The sequence below is a fragment of the Lontra canadensis genome, unplaced genomic scaffold, assembly GCF_010015895.1.
Source record: "Lontra canadensis isolate GAN:19392208 unplaced genomic scaffold, GSC_riverotter_1.0 scaffold128, whole genome shotgun sequence".
Taxonomy (NCBI): domain Eukaryota; kingdom Metazoa; phylum Chordata; class Mammalia; order Carnivora; family Mustelidae; genus Lontra; species Lontra canadensis.
The window spans coordinates 1,645,741-1,659,194 of NW_022631122.1; positions in this window are offsets into that span (position 1 = coordinate 1,645,741).

The window sequence follows — 13,454 nt, forward strand, 5'->3', positions numbered from 1 at the left end:
TGTGCCCTAGGCAATGCGCTTCAACTCCTTGTGGACGCACCTGACTCTGACATCGCTGTGGACCCTGCAAAGGGACACAGGTCCCTGTCACCCCAAAAGAAGGCCAGGCACCAAGAGGGCACCCAGCAGTGTGGCCGCCCACACCAGGGAGCTTCCAGGAAGGCGGCAGAAACTGGGGGAGGGGTTGAGGACCAGCAGGGAGCAGTGGCCGCCCCATAGAGTCAGGGCTTTGTGCAAAGAATGGGTACACTTCGAGCCCTCACTGGGTGCCAAGCACTGGGCTAAGGGCTTCATATCTCTGTATCTTGAGGGACAGAAACCACTGGGAATTGACTGGCTCACGTCCCCAGAAGTTGTCCTGTCTCTCTGTGTGTCTAGATGTGTGTCTCTCTTTCCTGTGTCTCTGCTTCTCTCTCTTTCTCTCACTTTGTCTTTATCTCTGTATCTCTGTCCCTCTCTATTTCTATCTCCCTCCTTCCCTCCCTCTCTCATATCCTCAGAGGTGTTTATGCTGCGTGGGTGTTTTCACAGAGCTTTCCCCACTGAGTTATCATCTGGGATCTCTATCCGCCTCCATCTGCTTCCAGAACTGTGTGCAAACAGTAACATCCAGAGCTCGGGGAAAGAGGGGGCATAAAACACTTTCTATTTGTTCTGACCTGAAAAGCCATACGATCTAGAATGTGTGAGAGAAAGTCCGAAAAAGGAAGGAAGAACAGATGGTCGGGCCTGGTCACAGCCCACCAGGAGCCTCCCAGACCCAAATACTGTGGCTTCATAGTACATAAAAGAAGCTCCCAGAATGGGCCTCACGCCCCGTGGTGGGTCTTTCTGAGCAGCCGTGCGTTGCCTGTCAGAAGAACATGTAGGCCCGGGTTAAAATCCTGGCTCTCCAGCTTTCTACTGTGTGACCCTGAACAAATTCCTGAACTTCTCTGAACCTCAGCCCCCTCCACTATAAAACAGGACTGATAATTCCCACTGTGGAGGAGTGCTGTGAGGCTTAAGTCCCTGGAAGGCTGTTAGCCCGGTGTTTGGCATGTCACAAGGACTGGGGAAATGGAGGTGCCCATGTCGCTGGGCTGGTGGTGGTAGAGGCAGTGATGACAGTGAGGGGGGTGGGGGAGGGGGGACCCAGGGGCTAACTGTGGTGGCGGTGATGGTGTCAGAGGCAGGGGCAGAGCTGGCTGTGTTGGTGGGAGGGGGGGATGGGGATGCTGGTGGTGGAGGGAGAGGTTTTAGGAGGATGCTGGTTGGGGGTGGTCATCCTAGAACCTGCTGTTGGCTTCCCTCCCTTCTACACCCTTCTTGAACATTAAGAAGCCTGGCTGTGTGAGCCACAGACGCACTTCTCCCTCAGAGACTTCCAGAATCACCTTTCAGCATTCCCGTCCCTTCAGCCTCATTCCCTCAGTAATTGCCCATGAGTCGCCTCCCCCGGACACCACCAAGCCAGGCTCCATGCAAAGACGCATGCTCTGCCCCTGTCCTGTCCATGTCCTGCCCCCAAGCACAGCGTGGCTCCCTTACTGGTCCCCTGCTTTTCTCCGCTCCACTTTCAGCTCTAAAAACCCAATCCCTGGGGTCCCGCCATACTTGAGATCTAGCACTAGGGAAACCAAAGTGAACAGCAAAAATACAGATTTTCTCCTCAACATAAACCAAGATGACCTTCCTGCCTTGCCCCAAAGTTACCAGGAGGAGACCCCCTCAACATTTAGAGAGCGAACTCTACAAATCAAAGTAGCCTCACAATTACAAAGCCAAGCTGGATTTAGAGCACAAGTATCAGGATTTGAGTGGCACAGAGAAAGAGGAACCCTCCTACACTGTTGGTAGGAATGCAAGCTGGTGCAGCCGCTCTGGGAAACAGTATGGAGGTTCCTCAAAAGTTGAAAACAGAGCTACCCTATGACCCAGCAATCGCACTACTGGGTATTTATCCAAAGGAAAACATAGTGATCTAAAAGGGCACGTGCACCCATGTCCACAACAGCCAAAGTAGGGAAAGAGCCCAGATATCCATCGACAGATGAACGGATAAAGAAGATGTGATATATTTATATATAGAGAGAGAGGTCTCTCTCTGTCAAATAAATAAATGAATAAATATTTCTTTTTAAGAAAAAAAAAGGGGGGTGCCTGGGTGGCTCAGTAGGTTAAGTATCTGCCTTCGACTCTGGTCATGGTCTCAGGGTCCTGGATCAAGCCCCACATTGGGCTCTCTGCTCAGCAGGAAGCCTACTTCCCCATCTCTCTATGTCTGCCCCTCTGCCTACTTGTGATCTCTCTCTGTGTGTCAAATAAATAAATAAATGAATCTTTATATATATATATATATATATATATATATATTTTTTTTTTTTAGAGAAAGAGAGAGAGGAATATTATTCAGCTGCAAAAAGAATGAAATCTTGCCATTTGCAATCACATGGATGGAACTAAAGGATACTAAGCTAACTAAGCTTTCAGAGTAAGTCAGAGAAAGACAAATACTATATGATTTCACTCATATGTGGAATTTAAGAAACAAAACTTAGAGGAACGCCTGGGTGGCTCAGTCAGTTAAGGCACTGCTTTTGGCTCAGGTCATGATCCCAGAGTCCCAGAATCAAGTCCCGCATTGGGCTCTTTGCTCGGTGGGGAGCCTGCTTCTCCCTCTGCCTCTGCCTGCCACTCTGCCTGCCTGTGCTCTCTGTCTCTCTCTCTCTGACAAATAAATAAATACATAAATAAATAAATAAAATCTTTTTTAAAAAAGAAACAAAACGAAGGGCAAGGGAAAGAAACATAAAATAAGATGAAAACTGAGAGGGAGGAAAACCATAAGAGAAGCTGGATTCTAGGAAATAAACTGAGGGTTGCTGAAGGGGAAGGGGGTAGCGGGATGAGGGAACCGGGTGAAAGGTATTAAGGAGGGCACTTGACAGAATGGGCACTGGGTATTATATGCAACTGATGATCACTGAACTCTACCTCTGAAACTAGTATGTGTGTGCGTGTGTGTGTATAAAAGAACTGAATGGCACACTTTAAAAGATGATATGGACCCAGAGCTCATTTCACCCTTAAGTGAGCCAAAACTTCTTAAAAGACAGAGAGACGATGTCCCATCCAGTTTTATAGAAAACATGTCATTCTTGGAGATTTCTGGAAGTATGATGCAAGGAAAGGAAACAGCAGGTCCAGAACCAGAGGCAAATTTGAGATAAATGTGAAGCTTGCCTCCATGAGGATGAAGGGCTTGGTCTATAAACCAGTGAAGACCTCGGCAAAAACAAGCCTTTTTTTTTTTTTTTTAAGATTTTATTTATTTATTTGACAGAGATCACAAGTAGGCAGAGAAGCAGGCAGAGAGAGAGGGGGAAGCAGGCTCCCCACCGAGCAGAGAGCCCGCAGAGAGCCCGATTCAGGGCTTGATCCCAGGACCCTGAGATCATGACCTGACCAAAGGCAGAGGCTTTAACCCACTGAGCCACCAGGTGCCCCAAAACAAGCCTTTTTTATTCTGAAGCATTTGAGCAGCTTTCTAGAACAACCAAACTTTCATCCTTGGGGCAGAGCTGTGGCTCCCAGCTGTCCCAGTGCAATGTCCAGGAGCCAATCTCATTCTATTTTTCAAGCCCCCTTCTAAAAGCCAAAGTTGCTGAGAGGTCAGTGATGAGCTCCCCTGAGAGAGGGTCGGGCAAGCCATGAATTGTGGCCTGTGATTGTTATTAATGGAAACCTCTGGTGCATTGAAATTAGTGGGCCAGCAAACGTTTTGCAGGTTAGCTCACATATGTATGTATTGTCCTGGGCCTGGCAGTCTATTCCTGGGGAACTTTCCAGGAAAACAGGGAATGGAGAGTTTTTGATTTTGTTTTGTTTTGTTTTTTCTTTTTTAATCTACTCTGACCTTCTCTGACAAATTCCATTCCCACCAGCCAGGAAATTTGTATGGGGTAGGGTGCAGCAAGGAGGCTGAGCCACAGCAAAAAATTTCAACAGAGTCTCATTTATAGAAGATTGTGGTGACACAACACGGAGGGCAGATATCACAACAATTTGAGAAATACTTGGGTTGGTTGGTAGCTAAGTCATTGAAAACCCGCACCCACTCTCCCCTCTACCTACACTTTCCACCTGCCCCCTGCCTTACCTGTTTTTTTATCTTTTTAACTCAATTCACAGCTCCCTTTTCTTGAAAGCCCTTCTCTTACCACCATCCTCCTCTCCCACTTCCTCTAAACGGTGCCAGAACAAGTTGAACATAAATCTCTAAACTCCTTTCACCCTGTGCTGGGATTCTTTCTTCAGCTACATTCCCTACACCTGACTACCAGCATCTGTTTTTGGTTTTGTTTTTCTTTTTTTTAATTATATGTAATATATCATATAATGTATTATTAGCCCCAGGGGTACAGCTCTGTGAATCGCCAGGTTTACACACTTCACAGCACTCACCGTAGCACATACCCTCCCCAGTGTCCATAACCCAACCACCCTCTCCCGACCCCCCTACCCCCAGCAATCTTCAGTTTGTTTTGTGAGATTAAGAGTCTCTTATGGTTTCTGGGGCGCCTGGGTGGCTCAGTGGGTTAAGCCGCTGCCTTCGGCTCAGGTCATGATCTCAGAGACCTGGGATCGAGCCCCACATCGGGCTCTCTGCTCAGCGGGGAGCCTGCTTCCTCCTCTCTCTCTGCCTGCCTCTCTGCCTGCTTGTGATCTCTCTGTCAAATAAATAAATAAAATCTTTAAAAAAAAAAAAAAGAGTCTCTTATGGTTTCTGACTACGAGCATCTTAAAAGCAAAGACGGGGCTTCCTTTCCGCATACCTCCGTGTCTCCAAACCCGAGGAAACTGAGTGAACCTGCTCACTGGTATCGAGGTCTTATTTAGAAACCAGAATCTGCACGTTGCAGGTAACAACTGCATTGAAGGGGAGACAACTCAAAAGGACGGTGGGTGTTTTGTCTGGAAATTTTTTTAATTTAATTCCCGTAATCAGCAGTGATCAGGATACATGTCAGAAGAGATCTTCTTCACATGCATGGCCTTAAACACAACAAACATAAAAGAGAATCAACTGGGGGTGCCTGGGTGCCTCAGTTGGTCAAGCATCTGCCTTCAGCTCAGGTCATGATCTCAGGGTCCTGGGATCGAGCCCCGCATCGGGCTCCCTGCTCAGCGGGAAGTCTGCTTATCCCTCTCTCTCTGCCCCTCTCCCCTCACTTGTCCTTGCTTTTTCTACCTCTTTCTCTGTGTTAAATAAATAAATGAAATCTTTTAAAAAGAGAGAGAGAGTGAATGAATTGGATTACCTAAGGGTCGGAACTTTTACAAGTGACTCTTCTCTGTAATGACTCCGGTTCCCCAGGAACAGGGCAGTCTGCTTACTGCGGAGCCCGTCTAGCTCAAACACTTGGCTTCTTTCTTTCTCTCTTTCTTTCTTTCTTCTTTTTTTTAGAGAGGGAGAGCAGGGAAGAGAGAATGCTAAGCAGGCTCCACACCCTCAGAGTTCCACTCAACGCTCGATCTCACAACCCTGGGATCATGACCTGAGCCAAAATCAAGAGCAAGACACTTAAGCGACTGAGCCACCCTTGGTTTCCTTCTTCAACAAATGATCACTGATGCCTGAAAGAACTACAAGATCGTCAACCATGCGACAGGGATACTCGCTTCCAACCCCCATCTGTACCTCTCCCCTTCTGAAAACATGGATTTGACTGTGTCTCTAAGCACAGGCTACAATCCTAAACTTCTCATAGCCAGGTGGCATTCCCAACATCTTCCCTGCCACCGTCCACCACTGTCTGTCACCGTCCACCACTGTTAGAAGCCAAAAAATTCTCATGAGTCCCAAACCAGAAGGTTTTTGCACCTCATCCTTCCATGTTCTTATTGCTGTGTTTACAACCTCAACGTTTGGCCAATGAGGCAAAGGGAGCCTGTGCCTTCTTGCTAACCAGGAAGGAGACATCCATCCATCCATGGACTCTGTGGGACGCTCTCCTTTAAAATCACGGCACGAATGAACATAACACAGGAAAGTGACCCAGTTTGCCTTTAGTCAGAGAATGTAGCTGGATGGCTCCCCTGAAAAATATCTGGACTGGATTTCAAGTCTGCAAATGACTTTTCAGCAACTTGTCAAGGGCACTGCTCCATGCTGAATAAAGAATTTAAAATTATCCCAGAGAAAAACAGACAAAGCACCAAAAGAAGCCAGTTACAAAAGAAGAGGTACAAACAGATCTAAAAAATATAAGATGATATATTACTTCATCAATAATTTTTAAAAGGCAGATCAAGGGGCACCTGGGTGGCTCAGTGGGTTGAAGCCTCTGCCTTTGGCTCAGATCATGATCTCAGGGTCCTGGGATCAAGCCCCACATCAGGCTCTCTGCTCATCAGGGAGCCTGCTTCCCTTCCTTTCTCTCTGCCTACTTGTGATCTCTGTCTGTCAAATAAATAAATAAAATCTTTAAAAAAAAAAAAAAGACAGATTAAAATGACAATAAGTAACCAATTTATCACCAATCAAGTCACTACTGATATTATAGAATTAAACCAATGGTTCTGGAAAAGAGACACATAAACAAATACTGTTATCCACTGGAGGTAGGAATGTGAAATGGCTTCTTTCTGGCAGATTACTTAGAAAAACTGAGGGGCGCCTGGGTGGCTCAGTCAGTTAAGCACCTGCCTTCAGCTCAGATCATGAACCCCGGGTCCTGGGATTGAGCCCAAGGTCCTCGAATGGAGCCCAGAGTAGGGCTCCCTGCTCAGCAGGGAGTCTGCTTCTCCCTCTGTCCCTCCTGACCCCCTCCTCCCCCCAACTCATGCTCTCTCTCACTTGCTCTCTCTGAAATAAATAAATGAAATCTTTAAAGAAAAAAGAAAAAGAAATATTGTATCAAACCCCCCAAAATGTACCATCCTCTGACTCAGCAGCTCTGGTTCTAGGAAAATATCCTAAGGAAATAATCAATGCTTACCTTTGTGACATATGTTCAGGGTTCTATATCCCTGCATCGTTGAAATAGGAAAAATCTGGAAACAATGCAGTTGAATGTTATAAGAATATTACCATATATACATACATAGAATATTATGCTGCTCTGAGAAGCCATTCTAATAGAATAGCATGCAGCAAACATTTTCTTTCAAGTGCCAGAAATAAATATTTTCGGCATTGTGGGACCAAGAGGCAAAATCAAGGATATTATGTGGTACTTCTAACAATGAGAGCAAACAAATTCCCACAAACCTTCATTGACAAATTCAACATGCAAGAATGACTGAGTATGACTGTTTTGTAATACAGGCCTACTGGTGAGAATAATCTAATTCTTTTCAGACTAATAACATTTTGCTTAATTGGGGTTCAAAATCAGTTTTTCTTACCGTCAAATTGACTTCAAATGTTCATGTGTAAAAAGCATTCTCAGTTCACAGGCTGAAGGAAAACAGACAGCAGGCTAGATGTGGACTGTGTCTTGCAGTCTGCTGACCCCTGCTAAGGAGGAATGCTCGTGAACGTGGAAGAAACTTCTGGAACTATCGGGAAGCGGATGCTAAAATAGTATGAGCAGCCTGTGGGGCGGTCATCATGCTGTTCACCAAATATTCTCAAGGAAACAACACATGACTCTCCAGGGCCAGACTTGGGGGGGGGGGTCAGGGGGAAGGGGGAATATTTGCAAATCACATATCTGACTCTGATCCAGAATTTATTTTTTAAACACTCTTGATACTTAATAATAAAGAAACAAACAACCCAATTTATTTTAATGGGGAGAAGATTTAAAGACCCTTCACCAAAGAAAATATATGGATTACAAATAAGGACAGTAAGACATAGTCAACGTCAGAGGTCTTTACAGAAATGCACATTAAACCCGCAGTAAGATACCCTTCCATACCTATCAGAATAGCTTAAATAATTTTGTTGAAGATTTCATTTTTAAGTCATCTCTATACCCAGTGTGGGGCTTGAACTTACAACGCTGAGATCAAAAGTCCTATGCTCTAACAACTGAGCCAGCCAGGTGCCCCTTAAATAATTTTTTTAACTGCCAATACCAAGTGCTGGGGAGGAAAAGGGGTAACCAGAATTCTCATACATTGTCGGTGGGAATGCAAACTGGGACAGTCACTCTGGAAAAGTTTGGGAGCTTCTTATAAAACTGATCATATTTACCATATGACCCCACAGTCTTGCTCATAGATATTTACATATTTAAAAAATCGATATTCATATAAAACCTACACCTAAATGCTTATGGCAGCTTGATCGGTAATCCCCCAAAACTGGAAACAACCCAAATGCTCTTTACCTGGAGGACGGATACTCAAACGGTGGTATATCCATACAATGGAATACTACTCGGTAATTAAAAAGGAGGGGACTCTTAACAACAGCAACATGGATGAGTTTCAAATGTATTTTCTAAGTGAAAGCAGTCACACCCAAAATGTTACTTATTTTAGGATTCCACTTACATGACATTATGGAAAAGGCAAAACCATGGGGCAGAGAACAGGTGGTTTCCAGGTGCTGGGGATAGTGAGGAGTAGATCAACTACAAAATGCAGCATGAGGGATATTTTGGTCCATGAGAGGGGCGGGGGCAGTGATGGAACTGTTCTTTATCTCAATTGTGGTACTGGTCAAAACTGTGCTCCAAAAAAATGAATTTTATTATATATAAATTTTAAAGTAAGTTTTCTTAAGTGTTTAGTAACCATACCAGAAGAAAAAAGGAAAGATACAAATACTAGAGCCTAGACCATGTGGGTGGGCAGCTCAGTCCTGCTCAGTGAAACAGCAAGTCTCCCCGGGTCCAGTGCAGGAGCTGAGGGTGCACTGCCTGCCTAGAAAGGCATCTGCCAGCTCCTGACTCTGCCCTTTGCACAGTCTGGTCCAGCAACTCCCTGTGTCTGTAGGCAGGGGTTCTGCCACATGCTCCCAATCTTTCTATTTCTCTTCCGTTAAACCCAAATCCTCTTAAACAGAAGCAAACAGAAGTCAAGAGAAGCCAAAGGCTCTTGGCAGAATCAGCAGCCGGGGTTGGATACCGAGCTGAGCCTAAATAGAGTGTAAAGAGGTGAGAACACCTCAAGAGAGATGACCTGCCAAGGTCCCACCCTCTTGTACAGCGGTCTTCTGCATGAGCCCCAAGCTCAAAGCCTATGCTCCGAGTCTGCATCATCCTGCTCAGTGTGCAGCCCCAAGCAGCACCCAGCCAAAGTGGGCTGCTGACTTTTGTCAGTGTGACTTCTATTTGGCTCCTTGATCCTAAGGTCTGCATCCTGGGGCAGGAGCCCTGGTTGAAGGTAGAAGATAAACATTAAACTCGTGTTACACAACCACACGTGTAGCCAAACATTCTAGCAAAGCCTGTAGAGAGCATGTACCGGATACATGGTCCTGGCCCCAGGGTCACCCCGCCCAGAGCCAACAGGCTCAAAGAGGCTGTGTGCTTCCAGCAATGCGTGACCAGTCTAAGCTCAGTTCTGCCCAGAACCAGGCCCGCAGCTCCCTGGGGAAGGTTGTGGGTCTCATTCAAGTTTCCAGTCGGCTTGGCATCAAGCGTAGGCTTAAGTCACATAGGGTGGTAGATGAATGAATGAATGAATGAGTGAGTGAGTGAAACCTGCTGCATGCCCTGCCGTCTATATGTGTTAGACCAAATGATCAAAATTGGTGAATGAAGCAGAAGGGCGCAAAGTAGGTAAGTTTGTGATATGTCCCTCCAAGGGCTGTGGGAGGATTCAAGGAGGGAATTCATGAAAAGCACTTAGGACAAGGCCCGGAGCCAAGCAAGTACCAGTGAATAGTGGCTATCATGATCATTATCCTAATCATTATCACTATTCCGCAGTATCAAAAGAATGGAGCAGCCAATGCGGAAGGAGTGAAATGTGGACACTGCTTACAGTACACTGTAAGCCCGGGACCCCCAACAGACCTAATGAAAGGGGCCGAATTAGCAGATTGTCCCATAGTGCCTCTGTCACTGTAATAACAAGAAAGTCCACTGGATAGACTTTGTAACGATCCTTTTCCGTTCCCGAGCCTCCAGGAATGGCAGGCAGTAGCCGAACGTCTCCTGATAGCCCCATCTCACCTATCGTCCCCAGCATCCTCTGCGTGTTGTTGCTATTTGTGCATTTCTGTGTTTCTCCATCACTCTCTCTGAGCAAATCTGATCTCATCAGCAGCTAGGAAACAACCGGCTGTGATCGCAAGACTTTGGAAGGTTAGCTGGAGAGGCAGCATCTTCCTAGCAACAGTTGCCAGGCAAGATTCTGAGGGTGGACTCAAGTCCCACTGGAGACGAAGACAGACGGAGGGGCATATAATTGGTATTTGTTTGAATGGGGGGGTGGAAAGGAGTTGCCCCCACGAAGGGCATGAGCAATCTCCCCTTGTGCACTGTTCATCCCTCTCGTTAGGAGCTCAGGCTGACCTTTTTGTTTTACTTGATGCTCACTTATTTTCCTAAAATATTCAGACTGAAAAATTATCCAGTCCAAAGTTCCTACTTCTGTTGGACGCAACATTCCATTTTTATAGCTAATATTTTTAAATATCCCCCTTGCTATTCTTAGATGTAATTATAGACGTATAACCTACCTAAGCCCATAATTTTAAAAATATAATGCCCCATAATAGAAATAATATAAAATCAAGTAATTTCTAATAAAATAAGATGAATTTCAATATGCAAAGGCTTGTGAAAAAAATATACTTAAAAGACGTAATGAATAAATCAGATGTTTATATCTAGTTTTGATGTATTGTCCACATTCATTCTTTCTAGCTGACATTTTGAAGGAAGAGCTAAATAAGTACATTAACAACAGATATAGAATCACCAAGAATTCAATGCCTATGGTACAAAGCATTAAGAAAGGCATAGTCATCAGTGACATGATTTTTTCAAAATGGCAAACAACTCTTGGTAAAGCTACAAACAAGACAAAGTGTATACTTCTTCCGATTACATGTTACTGGCCTTTCTAGAAAATTCAGTGTATGTTAAAACCATGCAACAATGTGTGACTTTATATGTAAATATACACAGAGTTGGGTTTGAGACCCAGGTGATTACAAACAAGTGTTTTACCGACTTGAGAAAGGTGCCGGGACACACAGTTTAGGATGCCTTATGCACTCTAGGATGCTATCACTCCCTGGTCTCCACCGCACTATCGGCCAGGAGAACCATTCCTCATCACTGTGACAATCAGAAATATCCCCACAATTTCCAAAATGTTTCCCAGGAGCACCAGGATTTAGCCTAATCCCCTTCATCACAAAGGTACAAACTGAGGTTCTTTGTTGGAGGAAAAGCCACGATGAAATTCAAACTCTTCTCATTCTCAAGTTAGGGATTAGAGCATTCGCTGAAACTTTGTGAAGCCCCTTCGCTCCTTGGATGTGTAAACCTCAGTTATGGGATGAGATATGTTGACATTATCCATGGTTCTATTTATCTCTGCCTCTCTCCATTTTCAAAGGTAACCTTGATTTCTGATTGCCAGTGATTTCTCGTCTGCATTCACTTGTGAACTCTTTGGAAGCTCTCTGATTTTGGCAGAAGGGCATTGTTCTTTAGAGAAAAGAATCATTTCTCCACTTGCTAATTTCGCTTGGGATAGGTCAACAATAGAACCTGTCAGTGCTCAGCCAGTGGAGGACAATGCAATAAAACCATGCAGAGGTCACAGTGAAGCGTTTTTATTTCACTCATATGCAAAAAAAAAAAAAAAAAAAAAGGTGTGATATTCTGATATATTATGAAATATTTATTTGAGGGGCAGCTGGGTGACTCAGTCAGTTAAGCATCTGCCTTCAGCTCAGGTCATGACCCAGGGTCCTGGGATCAGCCCTGCATTAGGCTCCTTACTCAGCAGGGATCCTGCTTCTTCCTCTCCATCTGCCTGCCACTCGCCCTGCCTGTGCTCCTTCTCTCTCTCTCCGTGTCAAATAAATAAATAAAATCTTCTTAAAAAAAAAATAAAAGAATAAATATATATTTGATTTTCATCCCCAGTTCCTGGACAGAATTCTTAAAACCCTTGGAATTTCTGAGTGATGGGGTCAGAGGAATGTGTTTTGTTATTCATAAACCCCTTTCAACCACACCTGAGTTTATGCTAATGAGAGGACTACTGAAGGAAGGGGGCTGGTTGCCAGGGAAACCAACATTGTGATCAGCGGGTAGAACTTCCAGCCTCACCCCCTGGCCTCCTAGGAGGAAGGGCTGAAGGCTGAGTTAATCACTCATGGCCAATGACTTAATCAATCATGCTACATAATGAAGCCTCCATTAAGAAAAATCCTAACTGAAGGGCTTGAGAGAACTTCTCAGTTGCTAAACACACACAGGGGCTGGGAGGGTGGTACCCCGCAGACAGGACACGAAAGTTCCACACCCCTTCTCCCATACTCTGCCCTATGCATCTCTCCCATCTAACTGTTCCTGAGTTGTATCCTTTTATAATAAACCAGTAATCTAACAAGTCAACTGTTTTCCTGAGTTCTGTGAGCCACTCTAACAAATTACCAAATCCTTGAAGGAGGTTATAGGAACCTCCAAGTGGTTGGAGCCAAGCTGAACAGAAGTTGTGAATGACCTGGAGACCCACAGGTGCACTGGCATCTGAAGTGGGGGACAGTCCTGTGGGACTGAGACCTTAACCGGCAGGGTCTGCAAAAACCCCAGGTAGGGAGTGTCAGAACAGAATTGAATTGTAGGATACCCAGTTGGTATAGGAAAGCTGAGACGTGGTCAGTGTGGAAAACCCACCCATTCAGCGAAAAAAAGGAAATAGTTTTTCCTTCAAAAGGTATTATCATGTCTTAAGAAAAAGAGTTTTATCCTCTGATTTACTTTCTTTAAAAAAAGTATTAGATGTCATGTATTAAGATTATTATTTAAGGGAAACACTGAGGGACTGATGTATGTTCAAAGGTGATGCCCAGGATATGGAGGAAGTAGAAACTAGACACCAAAGGAGGAGAGAAGGCTGAGTTGGTGCTGTTGAAGAGAAAGGGCGGGTTGGAAAGATGAGTTCACCCTTGGAGGTGCTCATGGACATCCATGTGGAAATGCCCAGCGGGCCTTTGCCAATGTGGTCTGAGCTTTGTGATGAAGGGGCTGGGCGAGAGGCCCAGATTGTTGGGTCATAATGAACGATAAGGGAGTGGACACCATAAGATTAAGTTACATCAACCCCACATAGACATAGGGACTAGGGGAGAAAATACAGATTAAGGCTAGAAGAAGCTTCAGGAAAGCCCAAGGGGCAGAAAAGAGGCAGAAGGACAATGAGAAGGAAGAAACAGGAGAAAAATGAAAAAAGTGTTTTCAAAAAAGAAGAGTCACCAAGGACAAGGTCTTGTGAAGTTTTACAACGTACGCCATCTTACTGAATGCTCACCACCACACCAAAAG